The 21,106-nt window shown below is 32.1% G+C and overlaps 1 pseudogene; it reads right to left on the minus strand.

Moving 5' to 3' along the window:
• Positions 1 to 11,665: 11,665 nt before the first annotated feature.
• Positions 11,666 to 15,464, minus strand: LOC107645868 (thermospermine synthase ACL5-like; annotated as a pseudogene).
• Positions 15,465 to 21,106: the final 5,642 nt, after the last annotated feature.

Raw genomic sequence — 21,106 nt, forward strand, 5'->3', positions numbered from 1 at the left:
TGCCTTGGTCGATCCATTTCTCCTTCCGCAAGAAGACATGCAATTGAAGAAGCAGCTAAACTTAGAACAAAATGCTAATCTAAATTAGTGAATTCAAATTATATTAAAAAAGAAGATGGTAATATACATTGATTATAAGTTTTGGCCAATTTCAATTACTGATACAATAAAATTATAAACCAATATAAAAAAGAAGAAAAAAAGGGCTCCATGTTCAACCAACTGCTACCGTCAAGATAAAGGCATCCCTGCTAAATTTCTCAAATATTAGTCAGCAGTCTATCACTTGAATTATAGTCATGTAATAGTTATTTTGAAGTGGAAAAGGATAAATCTTTTTTACTCTTTTTGTAATTGAAAAAATAAAAATAAAAATATGGACTAACTTTTGAGTTGTAAAACCCGGTCAAATTGTAATTAATTAAATAATAAATTAAAATATGAGCGAACATAGTTAGAAAATTTAGCAATCGAAATTTTATAATTTAAATATAATATTTGGACTCAGTGGATTTTTCTGAGTCAGAAAATAGTTTTTTGCGTAAAAATGCGTACTGGGATTTGACTGGCAGTACCGGTTGAGATCTGTTCAGTACTGCAGCTAAGGAAATTAATTATAAGTGAATAAGGTTAAGAAATTAGAAATTATAAATTAGGAAGATAAAAATATTTAAAATACGATTTAAAACTCTAATCTTAAAGGTTTTGGCCCAAAATTGGGCTAACAGGCTAAACCGAGTGAACCGGCCCAGAGTAGGCCCAAGTCCACTCTATATAAACTCCATTTCAGCACAGAATAAACCCTTCTTCCCCACTTTGAGAGTGAGACACGGATTGGAAGAGAAGAGAGGTGAGAAACTCTTTTTACTATTCATCACCAACTTCAAACTACCATAACTTGAGTTACGGAGCTCCAATTGACAAGCTGTTTGCGACCACGCGTCACTCTCCTTGCCCTCTTCGATTCTATTTAGGTATTGTAGTGAGTATTTTGTTCATCTCTGCTCAGTTTTCGAAATTTCTCACTGTTACATATTTTTGGGTAGTTAGTATTAAAATCTTGTAATTTTGGTTGTTTAGGGATACTCTAACATGGATTCTAAGTGGGTTCTATCCCTATTTCATATGGGCTAAGGTAAGAAGTGCTCAAACCCTTGTGGTTTATCAAATTTTATGAACCCTAGGTTAATGTATATACGTGAAATTGGTTATGTTAGTGTATTTGGTGATTTTGGTGCACAATGGGAAGATTCAATTTGCTTGTGAAGCTTTGGTATGGAGGTTTAAGCTTGTGGGCCTTGGAGAAGAGAATTCAAGTTTGGGTGTGAATCGCCGTCATTGAGGTACGGTTTAAGTTTCATTTAAGTACCGTGTGATATGATGTGAATTCCTAAGTTAAGTGCCCCTAGGATTAAGCTTGAATGGTATGATTGATTGGTATTATATGTGTAGTGGATGATATTGGATACGAATTGTAGAATTGTGCATTGTTGTTGTGTTGAATGAAAATGGTATGGGATAGTGAATTATATGGTGATGAGTTTATGCATATTGATTTGATGAAATATTGGGTCGGAGGCCGTGAATTTGGGCCGGAGGCCGGAAAGATGTAAGGACGGTAGTCGATAAGTATATGGTTGATGCTTGGTGATTGAATGAATGATAGCAATATATAAGTGTTTGAACATGAGGTTTTGTTGATTATTGAACTTGAACGATTGGATGTTGTTTGAATTAAATTGTTGAGTTGAGATTCATGAGAGTGGGAAATTGGTAGGTTGTGGCTTGTATGAGGAAATGGGTATATGGTTGATGTTGAATTGGTAAGTTTAGGTCAGTTTTGAAAGGATTTGGAAATTGTATGTTTTGAAATTAGAGGTTTGCAAGTTTTGTGAAAATTATGATTTTGGCCCAACTTTGACGGAGCATAACTTGGTCTCCGAATTTCCGATTTGTGTAAAACTTATTTAGAAATAAAATTGAGTCCGAGATGTTTATGCTGTTCGAAGAATGGAGGAAAAATATTTTAAAATGAGGAAGATCAAAGTTTGGTGTACAAGTTGAAAATTCTGGACTTAGCAGCTTTTTTAGGCTGCTGCATTGTATGCGTGCGCATATACTCCCATATGCATACACGCGCTTCGGGCTGGCTCATATGCATATGTGAAAAGAAGCAATACGTACGCGAAATGGGCCAACATGCACGCTCACGCTCACGCGTACGCATGACCCGGGATTTTTGGCTCGTGACCCTGTTTTCAACAAATATGATTTCTGTGTTTTTAAAATCGAGTTTCAAACTCTAAGCCCCCATTTTCATCATTTAAGTACTAAATCATAATGGAATGCCTAGTAATTAAGAAAAATCTAGAAAAAGGGGGTAACTTGTGGATGAAGAAAATGGAAAATTATGAGGAATCATGATTAATGATGATTGTATGAGTTGCTGAGGATGATGGTGGAAGTGCTGTATATGCTATGAGCTGAAGGGCTGTATTTGTCAGTGAGTTATGGCCGGTTGTGGATTGTATTATGAGCCAAATGGTTGTATTGATGTTGATTATGACTGAGTATGTGTATGTATATGATTAATGATTGAATGATTATGATTAATTGGGGAAGTTGAAACATGTGGCGAGTATGCCGGAGATGCATATATGATTAATGATTGAATGTGGTAAATGAATCATGATGGAAAATGTTAAATGTGAGTATGCTTGTGTTTTCTTTTCGGTTGTAAGGGTGATAGGGCACCGATACCCTCTAATGGTGATAAGGCACAGATACCCTCTAATGGTGACAGGGCACAGATACCCTCTAATGGTGACAGGACCCGAATTTCCTCTAATGGTATTAATGCGCAATAGAGAGACTGTGTCCGAGTTAGCTACCAGACATGTCGGGTTGGCTTGATAACCAACAGATGAGACTCATCAGCCATAGGATAGACATACATCATCTGCATATGTTTGAATTGTTTAGGTTTGTTTAATTGCTTTGGTTTGCTTAATTGTACATGTTTCATGATTATTTGTTAATTGACTTACTTGCCTTACTTGTGTATTACTTGTTTGTATTGTTTGTGTTTGATTCGGTTCTTGGGTTAGTCGAATTGGGAAGTGGTGAAGTATGATGGGAATTGGATTAGAATAGAATCCCCTATGATAGTTTCCAAGTTATGGATTAGTGAGAACTTAGGATGGATATGGCGAGATAAGAAGCTTAAGATGCCTAGTGAATTTGTATTATAATACATTGTATTTATTTGACACTTTTACCATACTGGGAACCCATGGATCGGGGGTTCTCATTCCATATATATTCTATTTTTCAGATGCAGGTCTTGGTGCTTAGCAGTGAGCTGGATTTGTCTGGATGACGGTGGAGTATATCTGATTCTATTTTGTGCTTTTAGATCTCTCCCCTTATTTTTGTAGAATCAATTATGATGTATGTATGTATTCTTTTAAAACTTGCCTATAGAGGCTTTGATGTATTTTTGGAGAGATAAGAATCTTCTGTTGTCAACTATTTTAACTCTGTAACCCTAGTCGACCTAAACTTCGCGGGTCACGACTAGTGGCTAGTATACTTATATTTATGTCTATTCTACTTCTTCCTTATATGCCTTAGTTATTTCATCCGTTATCCGAACGCGTTGAATTTTCTTATGCTTCGATACATGAGTATTACGGCTTCTCGATTTTATTTTACTCCTTTTTCAGGCTTCTGGTTTAATATCTCTTTTCAACATATATATAATTACATATTATAATCCACCTTGAGAGTCGTACTACCTTAATATCATTGACTTATGACTCGAGCATAAGGATCTGTATATTAAGGTGTTACATGAGTCATCGGCCAACTTCTAACTATTGCCTCTTCTTCTTCTGCCTTTACTGAATGTTTTCCCCCTCCACAAGAAGATCTGCAATTGAAGCAACAACTAAACTCAAAACCAAACACTGACTAAATTGGTGAATTCAGATTATATGAAAAAAGCATATAGTAATGTACGTTATAAGTTTGGCCAATTTCAATTATTGATCCAATAAATCTATAAACCAATATGAAGAAGAAAAAAGGAGCTCAAGTGAACAACTAACTGTTATGGTCGAGATAAAGGCATCCCCTGCTCTAATATTAGTCAGCAATCTATCACTTGAATTATAGTCATGCAATAGTTATTCTTAAATGGAAAAGACTAAATCTTTTCTTCTTCTCTTGTAATTGAAGAAATGAAAATAAAAATTATCAAGTGAATTATTAGAATTGGGAAATTTATGATACTTATGGAAGTTATTTTCGTCAGAGTTTAAATGAAAGGAACCATCCAGTTGCAAACTCTTTTAATATTTGCCTTCAAATTGTGAGTTAATTAGGATAAAGAACGTCACATTTATCACAACATATATACTTGTTCACCCTCATTTTCAATTGGTGTAACAATCAGTCTAATTTTTATAAATCATACTGAATAGATATCTACTTTTTACATTAAAAGAGAAAATAAAATTAAAAAAAATCACATTTTACTCTCACCTGAAGAATTACACACATAAGAATTAATTGATTTACATGTGCATAACAGAATCATATAAGTATATATAAGCCTACTACGTTCTTTCCATGTTTCAAAACTAAAACCAAGCATCATTGATTTCTTAAACATTCAGAATGATCCCACGTGAAATGAATATTACACAGAAAATTAGAAATGTGCAAGAACATGCAAGTTTTTAAGAGAGAAAATTATTACCTTAATTCTTAAATAAATAAATAAATAAATAAAACCTTTCATTCAAGTTTTGTAAATATAAAGATTGTGTTGTAGCTAATTTTATATAACTTCTATGAAGTTAAACGGAGAGTTAATTAAATTTTTTATGATGGTAAAAATACTATAACAACACAATAACTAAAATAAAATAAGAATAAAGATCAAACGACTAAAGTAGGCACAACATGAAGTGAATTAGCATAATTAATTCTAATAAAGACAGTTCTAAGTAAATAATAATGGCATAAAGACTATTTTTAAGAATGGATAAATAGTAAGATTATTTTCCATTCCTCACAAAGGTAATCTTGCAACTTTAAAGCATTTGTATGAGAGGAATGACACAAAAGTCATGTCAACTTGCATAACACACAACAGAGTATTTTTAACCAATACCAATTGGAGATATAAGCAGTTATGTAAGCTTTTAAAATGAAAATAGAGGGAAAATTTTCACAAAAACTCACTTGAGCATAGCTTCCTTGGGATTGAGGCATGATGAACACCATTCAAAAACTGTCAAATAAATCATTTCATTAAAGCCATAGCCATTAGTTTATGAACTGAATAAGTTCAAAAGAGTATGATAATTTTTAATAATAAGAACATATAGTAACTTACAAAAGGAATTTCGATATAGTCGAATAACAGAAAGATAGTTATTACATATCATTGCCAAATCTCATAAATTGGTTTGAAACGTTAATAGACACTTCAAACTCAACGATTGACCACACGTTAATAAAACAAGGTTACCTCTTAATTCCAATGAACTAACACACACAAAATATTTCCAAATGAAGTAACCAAATGATGAAATTGACACAAAATAAATTCATAATCGTTGCTAGCCAAGAAATTAGGAAGAGTTCAATCCAATAAACACCCATCCCATCAAAAGTTGTATACAATTAAATCTTGAGAAGGGTCAACTTTAGAGGTGTACATATATATTTATATAAAAAATTCACAACAATAGTGTTTATCATACAAATAAAATCTGATTAGTAAGTTAAAACACACAATTTTAATTAAAAGGTTAAAAAAAGGGCAAAAATCTAAATCAAACTGAATTCCTTTCGTTGCAAAAAATCAGAAAAAGAAAAATGTTCATGATACTTATAAAATTAACATAGACCTCATATATTAATAACAATTTTCAATATTTACCCTACAAAAATAAAAAAGAAAAAGAAATAAATAAATCATTCAATCAAGAAATAAAGAAATAAACAAAAGAGAGTAAGGCCCACAAAAAATAACAAAGAAATATATGTACCATCACAGAGTTCAAGAGTCATGAAATGACACATCAATTCTACGTTTGATAACTATAGAAGCATTGTTGCTGGGAGAAAAGGCAAAACTGACATTTTAAATTCAACTTCTATCCAACTCCAATTCTTGGCGTAAGGCAGCAAGCCTAAGATAGCAAAGGCAATCCCATAGTGGCAGCAAAATCTATCTAAATTGGTTCTTGCTTAGACCGGATCGATGCTCAAGTCTGAAAATATGTTAAAGTGGTATTGCCAACGAAGAAAAAGAAAAAAATGTTAAGAATTGAGGCTTCTTACCTAGCAAACAAACTAAAATTCATCTTTAGGCTGTTTATCACCTTTGCTGAGCGAGAAAAGGCACTGAAACATTTGATATACATTGCCAGAAGCCAGCTCCTTATTTGGATTACATACTATATCATAGTCATGCTTCTGATGAGGTGCAACTATTTTTTTCTGCGAACAGAAAGATCATGAAAATCAAATCCATAGACTGACTATTCCGATCTAATATTGCATATCAAACTTCTTACACAGTAGACAATGGAATTGTGCTAAGACCTTGAAGTCCTCAAATGAACAGAAATCATAACCATCACATCTATGTGTACAATAGCATTAGAAAGAAGAAAGAGAACACATTACTGATGGATAACAGCATAATAGGATTTTAAGTGTTTATGATACCATAATCCAAATATATATATATATATATATATATATATATATATATATATATATATATATATATAAATTTGGATTATGGTATCATAAACAAATAAACAAATTAATATGAGAGAAAGAAATTAAAAAAATCAGAGTTAAAGAGTATTTACAACAAACTCTAATACAACATTCATTTTTGAGGATCCACTGTGAAAAAGAAATATATTATATGTAAATAAAAATTGAGACCTTTACCAAAACTCTAAAAATATGAAACTTAAGAACCAATCAAAACCAAAGCTTTTATAATAATAAAAATAAAAACAAAAAACTGAGACCTTTGCTTTTGATAGCAACCTCATGGTCTTTGAAGGTCTTTTTTAACCATTGGCAGAGCAAGTGTACCCAAAATGGCCACTTTTCACTTCTTCTCAAAACTCATGGTGAACTAAAAATTGTTTTGAGAATGCAAATGCTGCTAATAGTAGTCAAAGCTTATACCAAAGAGAAATTGGGTAGAAATAAAAAATAAAATTTAAGAGAAATACAAAAGTGGGAGGGAAGAACAAAAATAAATAAATAAATAAAAGTGAGACAAAGTATGATGTAAAAATTCTAAAATATCAATAGAAGAATACTTACAATTCACAAGATCAGATCACTATGAAAATTACACCAAGATATTAAGAAAAAAAATTTAAACCTTATATAAAAGAGATAATTTTCTCATAATAGTGTTTATTTAACTCATTTTGTGTACTCTAATAAACTTCATAATTCTCAAATTAATTTTGAATTTTTCATTGAACAAAAAAAATATCATAAAAAGAAACATTGAACTTCAACTAATTGAACTTTAAGTTCTTGAAAAATTAAAAATCATCAGATACATATAGAAAAGATGTAGTACCTTTGACACTACTCATTCTCTTCAACTAATTGAACTTCGAGTTCTTGAAAAATTTTAGAATTAAGGCTATCCTGAGAATTAAAACTAAAATCTAACTAAAACAAATATTAAAACAAACTTTATAAGAAAACAACATAATGAGCTAGAAAGAGGTGAGATGAACGTAACTCAACCAAGGGATACTTACTCTATTTATAAACACATCTCAATTGAGAAATTTAAATTTTGAGATAGATAGTTTATTTTGTTTGGGATGAAAAAAAAAAAGAAACAACCTCGGAGAATTTGAAATTGCACATTCAGCACACATATCAACAAAAACAATATAAGAAACATACATACAACCTCTTTAGAGTGACCAATAAACATTAAAAATAACAAATGATAGCAGTAGATAATTGATAGTGATCAGTGAATATTAATAGGATCGAATATATTTAATTAATTTTTAGACCCACAAAAAGTAACAAAAATATATTCACAGCAATTAAAAAAACTTTCAAACTATATATTAGAAAACAGTAGATTTAAGCCCCAATACCGTAAAGACCAAAAGATAACATAACTCTAGAGAGAAAAAGATAGCCTCTTTGATTTTATTTTAAAAACTGTTAATAGTGAAAAGAACTCTAAAATCTTGAAAACAATATTCGTGGCCATTGAAATTTATAATTTAGCTTCCATATTTTAGCTTCAAAACATGGATAAATGTCGGTATAAATGTGCAATTTAATTGACTATACAAAAAAATATAAATTAGAAAAAGGAATAGTTTAAAGCTTATAACCAAACAAATAAAGAAGTGCTTACATAATACATATCATATCCTCTATTTAGACTTGAGATTAGATTCTAACTGTATAGTTCTATTTTTTATCTGTCTCTTTCTTCTTTCAATACTTTAGTTGCCTCTAAGTTTTTCATTACCACAATAGTCTTTCTTCTAATTTGGAGTTCTCTCATGTAGTGATCTAATCTTTCTATCGTAACTGCAAGAAAAAGGACGGCACTTGGAAATTATATTGCCAATGAAACATAAGCCTTGTAAAATTCAGAACATTAAGTGTTCATATTCAGCATAATTATGATAGTAATGTCCTGGTGATGCCTATTGTGAAGCAACAATTTGGTGAAATTGTTATCCCAAATACTATAGTCACTTACCTTCTTTGCTTCATCCTGAAGAAAAAGTAAAATCTTTTTAGTTAAACTATTAATTTTATAATGAAAAATAATTAGATTCAATTATAAAAAAAAAAAAAAAACAAACTCCACATCAAAGGTGGAATATAATAATAAACAGATTTTTCATTAGTCCTAGTCACTTTCCAACTCTCCATTATCATCAATAGTTTGGAAGTCAAGATTAAAACCTGAATTATAATGTTGTATATTTGAGAATGTTATATATTTGAAAAAGAGTATGTAGCTAGATTGCCAAAAAAAAAATTAATTAAATGAAGAACTAATAGAATAACAAAGTTCAATAGAATAATAAAATATATGAATATATTCACATGTATATGAATATCAAAGTCCAATAGAATAACAAATTGATATTGTTTCCTATTACAATCTTTTTTTGAAATAGCTCAAATTCCCAATAAAATCCACAAACATAAAGAAAATAATAAAAAGTCTGATAGATAGAAAATATCTAGAGAGTGATAAGAACAACACAAATATACAATTATCTTGTTTAAATTAGTATGCTTCTGACTTCACATTATAGAAATTTTTTTTTTGTAAATGATGATCATAGGAAAGATTTTACTAAATCTCCCAATCATATATATGTACAATGAAAAAGACTTCACATTATATAATTCTTGTTGCCGCTTTTTATTCTTTTTTATTTCTAGAGCCATCTTGTTATATTTGTACATGAGTTTCGAAATTAGTATGGTAAAAATTGTGATGATTCTAAAAGAATCAAACATATTTTAATAATCAAATATCTTTAAAATCTAGTAAAAATATATTCATAATTAAACTGAAAATTTTTCCACCTAAAGCACTCTACATTATGTTAATTCAGGCATAATAAAAGAAGTTCAAGTTATTCTTACGTCATAACAATTACAAAAATGAACCAATGGTGCTGACAATCGAGAGATACTCTTTTCTTTTTCTTTTCTTTTTTTTGTTAATTTTCAATCATATTTAAATTTTCAAAATAATAATGAATTCCAGTGAAATTATTTTCCAAAATGAAACAGGTAAAGCGAAAAAAGCAATAATTTTAATGGTTTAAAAAAAAAGGTGATATGAGTAATATAATTATGCAGGTGATTTGATAACGATACACATAGTTAATCAAAATCACAAAATCAAAATATAAGAAAAAAAAAAACGCTTAATGCAATTACAAAGATATAATTCTATTTACATGTAATATTTAACCTAAACTATGGAATCAAAGATTTGAACTGATGCTTAGTGGCCCTATTTGATCCTTGATTTGGAACAATAGAGAGGAGCTTCATCACATGTACTTGACCCACAAAAGTTCTTTGAACATATGAATCATAAGTCTCCGAACGGTAGCTTGTATCTTGCACCCTTGTTAATACACAAGACAATTTGTATTAAATTTGGCATCATGGATCAAGAGAAGAAAACGTATAGTTCGCACACATTAAATGAAATAACAATCAAGAAAAAAAAACATCTCTAACTACAAAATAGAAGATAAACTACAAAGAGCCAAACATTAAATACATATGCATTTATAGTACCTCTAACAATGGATAATTTTATTATCCCAAACAACAAATTTATTTGTAAAATCACGTAAGTAATACATTTTTTAAAAATAAAATTATTAAAATTGATGTAAAAAACATTAATATATTTTTGGCTTCCTGTTTTATTAGTGCTTTATATATATATTTAGTTAAAATCTATTACTTATGTAAATTTTCTAGTAAGGGTACAAAGGTAAATGCTATTTAAAAAAAATATCGAATTTATTTATACCATAATGTCATTTACGAAATATTCAAAATTCTAAAAATTGGTTTTATAGCTAAGTTCAAAATACATTAAATAAAAGACAAAATTAAGTTCAACATGTCTCACTATTTATGTAATTACATAAAATTCTTGTCAATTGAGTCTTGTCTTAAATTTTGACATATACATGTAAAGTATAAAATTAAAACACATCAATTTTTTACTAATACATGAACAATTTTTGTAAATAAACAATTGTTTGTAGTTTTATGTATATAAATATTTGATATCAGCTATGACAATTTTGGCTTTATTCTATTCTAAACATCAAAATGAAAAATCAAATAATAAAAAATAAATGTGTGACATAAAAGAAAATTTATCATATGTATGACCATTTTGAATTCTCACTGTAATTTTTTCAGAGCATTAAGCTAAAAGTAAACTAAATAAGTTTAGAGACAAAGATACTATATTGATCTCATTAGTTTTAAAAAAAAATCCTAAAAAACAACAGCATAATACTAAATTACATTAATTAAGCCATTATCATAAACTAACTAATGATAATAATTTAAAATGAGAAAATGACTAAACAAACTAAAAATCTATATTTTAAGTTATGTCCTTTATCTAACTAACGTAAAAGCCAAAGCATTGCAGAATCTTGCTTCCGTAATAACTAAATACAGTCCATTTTCTCTTCTTGCGCTTAACAAAAAGAATCCAGTCTTAAAAAAAAAAAATCAAACTCATTTAGTTAATATGATATTTTTGACACTTATTTTTCAGTTCAACCTTAGATTCATTTGTGATGGATAAGTGTTACATGAAAACATAAATGTCATAAAAAAATCTAAGTAATATTGCAAACATATTCAGCCTTAATTCATTAATAATCTTTAATCATAAAAATCTTCATGAAGTGTTTCACATAACATCTTTAATGAAAAATAAAAGAGAAGAACAAAGCTAGGTAAGGGAACACATGAAAAAAAAATCGAAGAAAAACATAACATGGGATTTCACTTGTTTTCTTTATATGTTGTGATACTTGTTGTCAAGCTTGGTTAATTAAGCGTGCTTGCCATGGCCATGTATGAACTTTGTAGCTTCCTCTGTGTATAGATGAGTTTCATTGTCCAACCTGTTAATAGTGGCTATGCTTGTCAACAATAGATATTTAAGAGAGGCAAAAGTTACAAACTTATAATTTGATTTCACTTACGAATTGCGAACAACTTTGCTCAATGTTGAGGCTGATGAGAATGTTTTGCCATTCAGATATCTATTTTCCCCCTTAATCCTTTGTCTCATTCTTAGGTATATCTCTTCTGCATTCAGCTCTAATGGAAAATCTGAAGCCTATTATATTCCAAGAGCAAAAGAATGATTAAGATATGATGAGGTCCATTTCCTACTGTGACATAACATACAAAACAATTTCTTGAAAATTATGATAAAGTAATAATCTTTACCATGACCCATCCCCAGATATCAGCATAGGATGGGATATGAGCTGTGTAAGTCGCAACATCTGCAAAAGTCGTTAACTGCTTAATTTGGGAAGGGTTAAGTACTTTTTTTGTCCTTAAAGTCTTGGGTCAAAATCAAAATCGTCCCCAACCTTTTTTTGTTATTTAAAATTATCCTCAATGTTACAAAACGTTATAAAATCATCCTTTCCCTAATTTTTGGACAAAAATACCCTTTATCTTAATTCCATCCTTTAAATCCTCATTTCTTATTTTTCTTTCAACAACCACAAAGAGGAGGGAGAGCAAGAAAACGAAGAAAAGAACAGAGGGAGGGTGAAGAACGAAGAGGGAAAAGAAGAGAAGAAGAGGAAGAAGGCGTCGTCGGCGAAAGGGAGCCATTGCTGGCGTTCTCTTTTGGTGCCGACTCAATCCCGTTCTGACTCTTCTTTTGGCGCCGACTCCTTTTCCGTCGCGCTCTTTCTCTCGCAGTGCTGGCCTGCATTCTTCCTCTCCCACAGCGCCGCGCCTCCGTTCTGCCTCCTGCAGTGTTGCGCCTCCCTTCTGCCTCTTTGCAGCATCGCGCTTCCTTCTAGATCTATTATGCTTCCTGTTCTGCTTCTCTATTTCTCTGTTCTGCTTCCTGGAGCTCACCTTGTTCCAAATCTATTCATGTAGTTAGCTCTTTTCCTCTTCCGTGATTAAATTTGTGTCATTAATTATTTGAAAATTTTATGGTTTAGTTTTGAATTTTGGCATGAAATTTTTAGTTATTACAGATGGTTCTATTGTTGCAGAATTTCTCTTGCTACTTCATTTACTAATTTTTAATTCTATAATTTTTATTGTTGCTGATTTTGGATCTAAAATCATAATTGATGATTATTGAATTGTTTGATCTGAAATTTTTGGTAATTTATTTTGTGGTTATTGCTGTTGGTGCGCCTGTATTGGAAGGTAGTGAGTTTTTTAAGTATAAAAGAATGGAGAAGGTTCAGCTGGAAAGGGAAGGGTTGGAGATAGTAGCTGGGGTGGTAGTGGTTTAGGATTATGAATTGGTAATATCTTCTCTGCACCGCATGGAAGTGAAGATGAAGAAGATGAAGAAGAATAAGATGATGAAAAAGATGAAGGGTTGTTGTTGTGAATGAGAAGAAGAAGAAGATGATGATGAAGAAGAAAGAAGATATGAGAAGAAGGGTTGTTATGAGAAGAAGAAGATGAAGAAGAAGATGATGAAGGGTTGTTGTTGTGAATGAGAAAGGAAGAAAAGAGGGATCTGCGTTTAGTTACATGTTTATTTTTTTTAAGGATAAAATTGTCCAAAAAATATTGTTCATGGACAAAAGGATGATTTTATAACGTTTTGTAATGTTGAGGATGATTTTAATAACAAAAAAGGTCGGAGACGATTTTGATTTTGACCCAAGACCTTAAGGACGAAAAAAGTACTTAACCCATTTGGGAACTATTAAATCAAAATAGCATTACATAAAGAAGGGTAAAAGATTACTTACACTTAAAAACCTATCTCAATGTGTTGTAGATAGATGAAAACAGCTCAGTGTGGTTGAATATTCCAGCAGGTCCTGCCTGAACAATATATAAATGTCACTTTAATTTTGCTTCCTCTAATAAATGTTTGATTTATGTTATGGACATTGGTCGTATAGTACTTGTGTCACAAATATGCCACCCTCCTTCAGTCTTGGTTTGACAGTGAACTCATAGAAAGATTGTGTAAAGTTTATAACAAGGGCCTCCATCAATGGGGTCTACTAAGTCCCCAACTATCACATCATACCTCTCTTCTCCAGCTTCTAGCTCAACCCTTTGATTCACCATGACACATTCTGTTATCATTCCTAGCTAATAGAAACTTGTTATATATGACCAAGGTCAATAGGCCATTATGCTGATAATTAATAATCCAGGAAGCACAATAGTTTATTATTTGATTATTATCAGACTTGGCATCATTGATGATGACCTGGCATCATTCGTTCATTCCCTAGCAGTACTTGAACTATTCTGCAATCCAAAATGGGAGTGATCTATTTATGATGTATCAAATCATAAGAAGAACTTAGAAAATATACTAACATATCTTTAGTTAATGTTAATGATGAATTCCTACAAACTAATAAGCATAAAATTGATTCTTAAAACATAGAATTAACTAACAATCAGAAGAAAAAAAAGCATCAATCCAAAAGGCATCAAACCAACAAATCAAGCCATCCAAAAATTAACTAACAATCAGAAGAAAAAAAAGCATCAATCCAAAAGGCATCAAACCAACAAATCAAGCCATCCAAATTCAAATACAGTGCCCTTTGGATTTTGGAATAGTTCCAATACAAATCTCAATCAATCACATACCAGAGTAAATGAAAACACCCCTTTAACTACCAAATATTATCAAGATTAACCCAAATAAAAATAAAATAAAAGCTACAAACTTTTATCAATCATGCAGAAGAGTTCAGCTGAAATTATAAGAGAGTTGAAAAACAAAGTAAAAGCTACACGCAAAAAAGATAAATTTGAGACCAACCCACACTAATTCAATATCAACTAATCACTTTTTTTTCTCATTGATAATTTCCTTTTCAATCTGACACAGAAATGAACATAAAAAACGGTATATCTTTTTGAAATTCCTTGCTTTTAAAGGTAGTAGAGCTCCCAATAACCATAGGCTTTGGAGATATTTCAATTGCAGAAATCTTTACATCCTAGTTTGATTCTTATCAGCATAGATTTTAATGACACTATTTTTCTTCAGACCAAACAGAAAAGAAAATCTACAAAGGAGAAACAAGTATGCTGTCCTGAGAGCCCCTGTGTAAAGGGTATAATCCCTTGCATGCTTCCCACTTGAAGCCCGTGTCTCCTTCATTACCTGAACACACTCACAAAGAAACAAAATCATCCAAACAGTTGGTGAGCAAAATGAAAAAACCAATCACAATTTAACATAGTTTATGCACAAATAGGTCAGAAGAAAAATTATTTAACTTAACTTTCTTGCAAATTTTCTAACCCCATTTCAATTTTCAGTAGAACCAGGTTGCAATTTCAGATCCAAAACCAGCAACATTCTTAATTGATCTCTTATACATCTTCATCTACCAACAAGTTATAGTATAAAAATTAGTAAATTAGCATTTATTTGAAACAAAATCAAACAAATCATAGAAAACATGATGATGATACCAATACTATTCTTAGGGGTCGTTCAGGACAGAAAACGTCGATGGAAGTCGAACACCGTTGCCTGTTTTATTCTGTTGCTAGCCCCCGTGCTTCACCTGAACCAGCTCCCGATTTCGCTCGGCATCCACTGGTGTTTTGAGTAACCAAAGAAATCCTTTCTTTTTCTTTATGTCTGCCATCGGTGTCACTGCAGCCTTTTATACCATCCGTTCATCAAGATGCACAATGTACCCAGATAGAGAAAACTAGAATAATCCAAGAAAGGATCCAAAAACACGAATTGGATGGGGATAAAGAAAACTGGGTTAAAGATCCAAGGTTTCAAAGTGACACCAACACCGTGCAGAGAGAAACGGAGAAAATGGATAGAAAGACAAGTCACACGGTGGAAATGAAAGAATCGGGATCACAACACCCACAGAGAAGATCGAGGAAGGAAGGCGAGAGTGGGGTATCGAGGAGGTAATGAAGCTATAAACAGAGGAGATGTGAAATAAACACAGCTTAGGATAAAATAGAAACCCCATACCTTGATAATGATTCCCAAATTTTCAATGAAGAATATATGGCACAACATGATTATGTGTGCAGAAGACATTTTCAATGGAACATAACCTGCTGGATGGATTTCTCTTTGGAGGAAGGAATTTGCTAGTTAGACAAACAGTACCGTGATGCCATTTTAGTGGCACAAGCCTATTCCTTTCTCAATGAAACTCTTAAATTCAGGCCAAACAGCTGTAGGCCTATGCAAGAGGTGAAATATACAACATTTTTTACCTAACCAATAAAAAAAATGAAATGCAATTGAGTTGACTAACCAAAGGTTTCATCAAAATGTAAAGAAGTGACCAAGAAGCTATCAATCAATTCCTGTCAATCACATCACCACTCATGAAATATATTAAATAAAAACCCCATACCTTGATAAGGATTCCCATATTTTCAGTGAAGAATATATGGCAGAACATGATTATGTGTGCATAAGACATTTTGAAGGGAAGATAACCTGCTCCATGGATTTCTCTTTGAAGGAGGGAATTTGCTAGTTAGACAAACAGTACTGTGATGCCATCTTAGTGTCACAACGCCCATTCCTTTCTCAATGAAGCTCTTAAATTCAGGCCAAACAGCTGTATGTCTATGCAACAGGTGAAATATAAAATAGTTTTTACATAAACAATAAAAAAATGAAATGCAATTGAGTTTAATAACCAAAGATTTCATCAAAATATAAAGAAATGACCAAGAAGCTATCAATCAATTTCTGTCAATCACATCACCACTCATGAAATAGATTAGGTACAAACCCCATACCTTTATAATGATTCACACAACCCACATGCAACCAGCAATTCACTTTATGTAAACTTAAGGGATTTCTTGAATATGCACAAAAAAAATTGGATTCATCAGTTTTTAATATTGGATTGAATTGGTGTACTTTGGATATAATTATTTTAGTGCTTCATAAAATTTGCAATCAAGCATATACAGCAGAACATGATTTTGAATGCAGAAAACATTATAAAATCTTAGATTCAAACCAAACATCTCTATGGCAATGCAAGAGATGAAATATAAAATAATTTTTATTAAAAAAAATACAAAAATGAAATTAAACAATATAACAAACAATTCAAAGGGATTATTGAATGAGAATGGAAATAGGAATGCGAAACTCGAATAGGAGAGGCTGGGTCTATAAACTCACTTTGCTGGAGAAACTCTGCCAATCACATCACCACTGAGGAAGTAGATTAGGTACAAACCCCATACCTAGACAATGATTCATAAAACCAAACCCATGATTCATAAATATAAGAAAACATAAGTAGAAATTTCATCTTTGTAATCGTTATAAAATCCAAAAAAAATTGATAAAAAATACACAAATCACATGCAACAAACAATTCAACAGCTAGCAAAAGGAGAAACCATAATCAAAATTAACATCAAATTCTAAAGAAAACAATGAAGAAGATGAACCCGATTCATAGACCATACTCAAATTAACAGCAACTTCCAAAGAATGTAACCAAGAACATGAACCCAGAAACCCACCAAGATAGATAGACAATTTGCAAATTAGCAGATTCACAAATCCTAGACACTAAAATCTGGATTAACCGTGTAAGAGATACCAAATTTGATCACAAGGATATACACAAAGAAGGAAAAGAAAAACGATGAAGAGGAAAAACAGGTTTGGAACTAAAGGAACTAGAGGAGTGTACCTGATTGATTGATTGGAGATCTTCAATTTGAGACTCTATCGGGAAATCCCTAACCTACGATGAACGGCGCGGAAGCAAAGTCCTAAGAAACAGAGGCTGTAGACAATGTTTCGTAGGACAGAGGAAAGGAAATTAGGAGAAAAAGGCAAAGGTGCTAGGGTTCGAATTAATGATTACCTAATCAACCAAATCCGTGAAAAAGGGAGCTTGCGTGAACGAATCGCGAGAAAAGATAGCTGACGGCGGAATCAGAGTGGAGCACATGCACCCTTGAAGAGGAGAAGCTGTAACACCCTACCACACTTAATCTTATGCTTAAGTCATAAGACTGAGATAGTAAGGTATTACGACCTCTAAAAGTAAAAATATATATAATAATAGTGAAAGAGATATTTAACTAGGAGCCTTGAAAAATGGGTAAAACAAAATCGCAAAATAACAGCGCAACGCTCAGGAAACAAGATAACTTGCGTGCTAAGAAATCTAAAGATAATAAGTATAAACAGACATAAAATGAGAATAGAGAGTCAATGATACAAAATACCTAACTCCTAACTAAGCCTGCGAAGCCAAGGCTAGCTGGAGAATATTTACATACATATATACATATCCCAAAAACCCCATATACACAGGTAAAACCCTAGCTCTCCTTTAACCTCCAAGAGGAACAAAATAAACAAGTTTCTTGGAGAGTAAGCTAAGTACATATATACATAAGCTATATAACAAAGGAACCCAAAAACTGCTCCACTTCAGGAATCCAGACGCCTAGCGAGGTGCCTCTTGACCTGCATCTGAAAACAACAATACAGTATGGGGGTGAGAACCGGAGGTTCTCAGCATGGTAAAGGTGCCATGCACATAAGATATAAGGTCTTGGGAATGCTAGAGGCAATCCTAGAATGCCGACACTCAGATTTTAAAGCTTAAGTTATTAAACAGAAACCATAAAAGGGTGGTCATCTAAGAATATCTAAGCCTAGCTTAAACCTGATCTTAATACTAAGTCTTTTCCACTATTTCCTCCGTCCCTCCATCTCCGATTAGTTTACACAGACAAATAAGCAAACAAGGCAAACACAAGTAACTTACAAGTAATACAGATAATAAGTACAACGAATAGCATGTTATAAGCACATAGGCATTCTCAAATACTTCACAAATAGGCAATTCAAACAATATGCACATGATGCATGCTTGTCCTATGGCTGTTGATATCAACTGTCGGTTATGTAGCCATCCCGACAAGTTCTCAAGCTAAAAAAATACACCATGAGGAGAATCCCCAAGCTGACATGGGGAAGAGAACGTCCCAAGCTCAATAATATCCATGGGGCGAATCCCAAGCTGACATGGGGAGAAGAGACAACACCCCAAGCTGACATGGAAAAAATAATACCCCAAGCTGACATGAGGGAGATAACACCCCCAAGCTCAATATATTCAATCATTTCTCATAATTATCAGTTTCATTCTCGATACTAATTCATATCTCATCTCATCATTCTCAATTTTACTTAACCCATTAATCATATATTTTATTATTCTTGATTAATTAACATTATCAATTCTCAATTTCTTACATTACTCTCTTACTTGCCTCATACATTTCATAATACTTGTAGAAAATCAATCATTCAAGCCTTAACATCATAATTCATTCATATATACACCTCCTTCTTATACAATTCATCATTTTTAACCTTCATTCCCAAGTTATCTCTATTTCCTAGATTCAACTAATTACTAGGTTTATTATCACTTTATATGACTAAAAGAATGAAAATAGATGTTTAGAAGTCTGAAATTTGATTTTAAAACACATAAACCAGTTTTGCAGAAAACAGGGCCACGCGTATGTGTGGACGTGCAAACTTAGCCCATTACGCGTACGCATAGGCTCGCCTGCGCACGCATACACACAAGGCAGTAGCTACCCTATGCGTATGAAGGTTTTGCATACGCAAATTACCCCTGCCACGCGTACGCGTGGGCGTGAATTTTATCAAAGTTTTGGTTAAGTCTGAAATTTGCAGATTTTGTTAATTTAAACACCAAACTTCCGACGCACATAACGTTTTTGTTTTAAATCATTTTTCCTCCGTTCTTTAAGCAGCGTAAACTTCACGGACCCAATTTTCATACAAAACCAGTTTGAACTTTGAAACCATTTGGGGATCCGGAAGCCAAGTTATGAGTCACCGAAGTTCGGCCAAAAACCAAATTTCACAAGAGCTTCAAAACCTCATTTTCTTTTCAAAACTCATTCCAACCCAATCCATCATACCTATAACCATCAATATAACTTACATTTAATAATATTTCAACAATCTTTACAATCCTACCATTTTCTCAACTCAATAACATCTCACTTCAACCTAACCTTCACAAGTTTATCATCAAACATCAACAAACCAACCTACAATTACATAATGCCTAATTCACAAGTTCCTCAAATATCACCATCACATCATCATTCATCATTCCAACACCAACACAACCAAAAGAACACCACATATATTCAAACCATATCAATGTTACTAAACATCCAATACACACAACCATTCCAGCTTATCCTATGGTCGTCTAGCCTAAGTTTTCACAGAGTATTATATATTATATACATGAAACCTAAATCATTCCTTGGCCGCTTTCCACGTATTACCCGAGGCGAAACACCAACCGACACATCCCCCACAAGTCCAAATTCAATAAAGCTTTAGCACCAATCTTTCACCAAGCCTCCAATGTACTCAATCAACTTCAACATACACATATACAAGCCTAATTCACATGTATCACACCCAAATTTCAATAACCAATCTCATATAAACTAGAATTTGTAAGATTTTTGAATCCCCACCTTATGTATAACTTGATTGAGCAAAGGCCCACAAATTCCTCGAGCTAATTTGAGTTTAAACATCAAGACATCGAATTTTCAATAACCAAAGCCCCAATTTTTCGAATTTCCAAGAGAAGGAGAGGCTGAGATGAGAGATGAGGCTTATCTATAAAATTGTTCCAGTAGAATCGTAGAGCTCGATTTAGTTAAGGAAAGGTGGGTTGGGCTTTGGGCCTGGTTCGGTCCGTTCGGTCCAATCTTGGGCTAAATTCTTTGAAATTAGTGTTAAAATTATCGTTTTAATTAGCTCTATCCTATTTTACTATTAAATTTGCATTTCTAATTTTCTTTATTAAAATTTAATTTATTGACTAATTATTTACTAATTTAGTGGAGTTTACAGAAGCCACGTTGGAGGAGAGCGACAACTTGGGATGGGAGCCGGCCTGAAACGCGAAGAAGCCTCTAAGTCGGAGATGAAATCACGTGAATTATATTGGTAATGATTCCTATCAATTCTGGTCAAGTCTATTCATTTTTTTTAAAAGAAGATCTATCTAATTTTTGCAACAAGCATTAAGTTTATTTAATTTCTAATAATATTCAGTCCTATAAAAAAAAGGAAATTTAAGATGATTGTATAAATTTCATTAGATAATTTTATATGTTTTTACTAAATTTGATAACTTGATAAAATATATATTAAAAATGTTTAAAACTAATTCGACACAAAATTCTA

This window comes from Arachis ipaensis, chromosome B6, assembly GCF_059453495.1.
Source record: "Arachis ipaensis isolate K30076 ecotype BB chromosome B6, ASM5945349v1, whole genome shotgun sequence".
Lineage (NCBI taxonomy): Eukaryota > Viridiplantae > Streptophyta > Magnoliopsida > Fabales > Fabaceae > Arachis > Arachis ipaensis.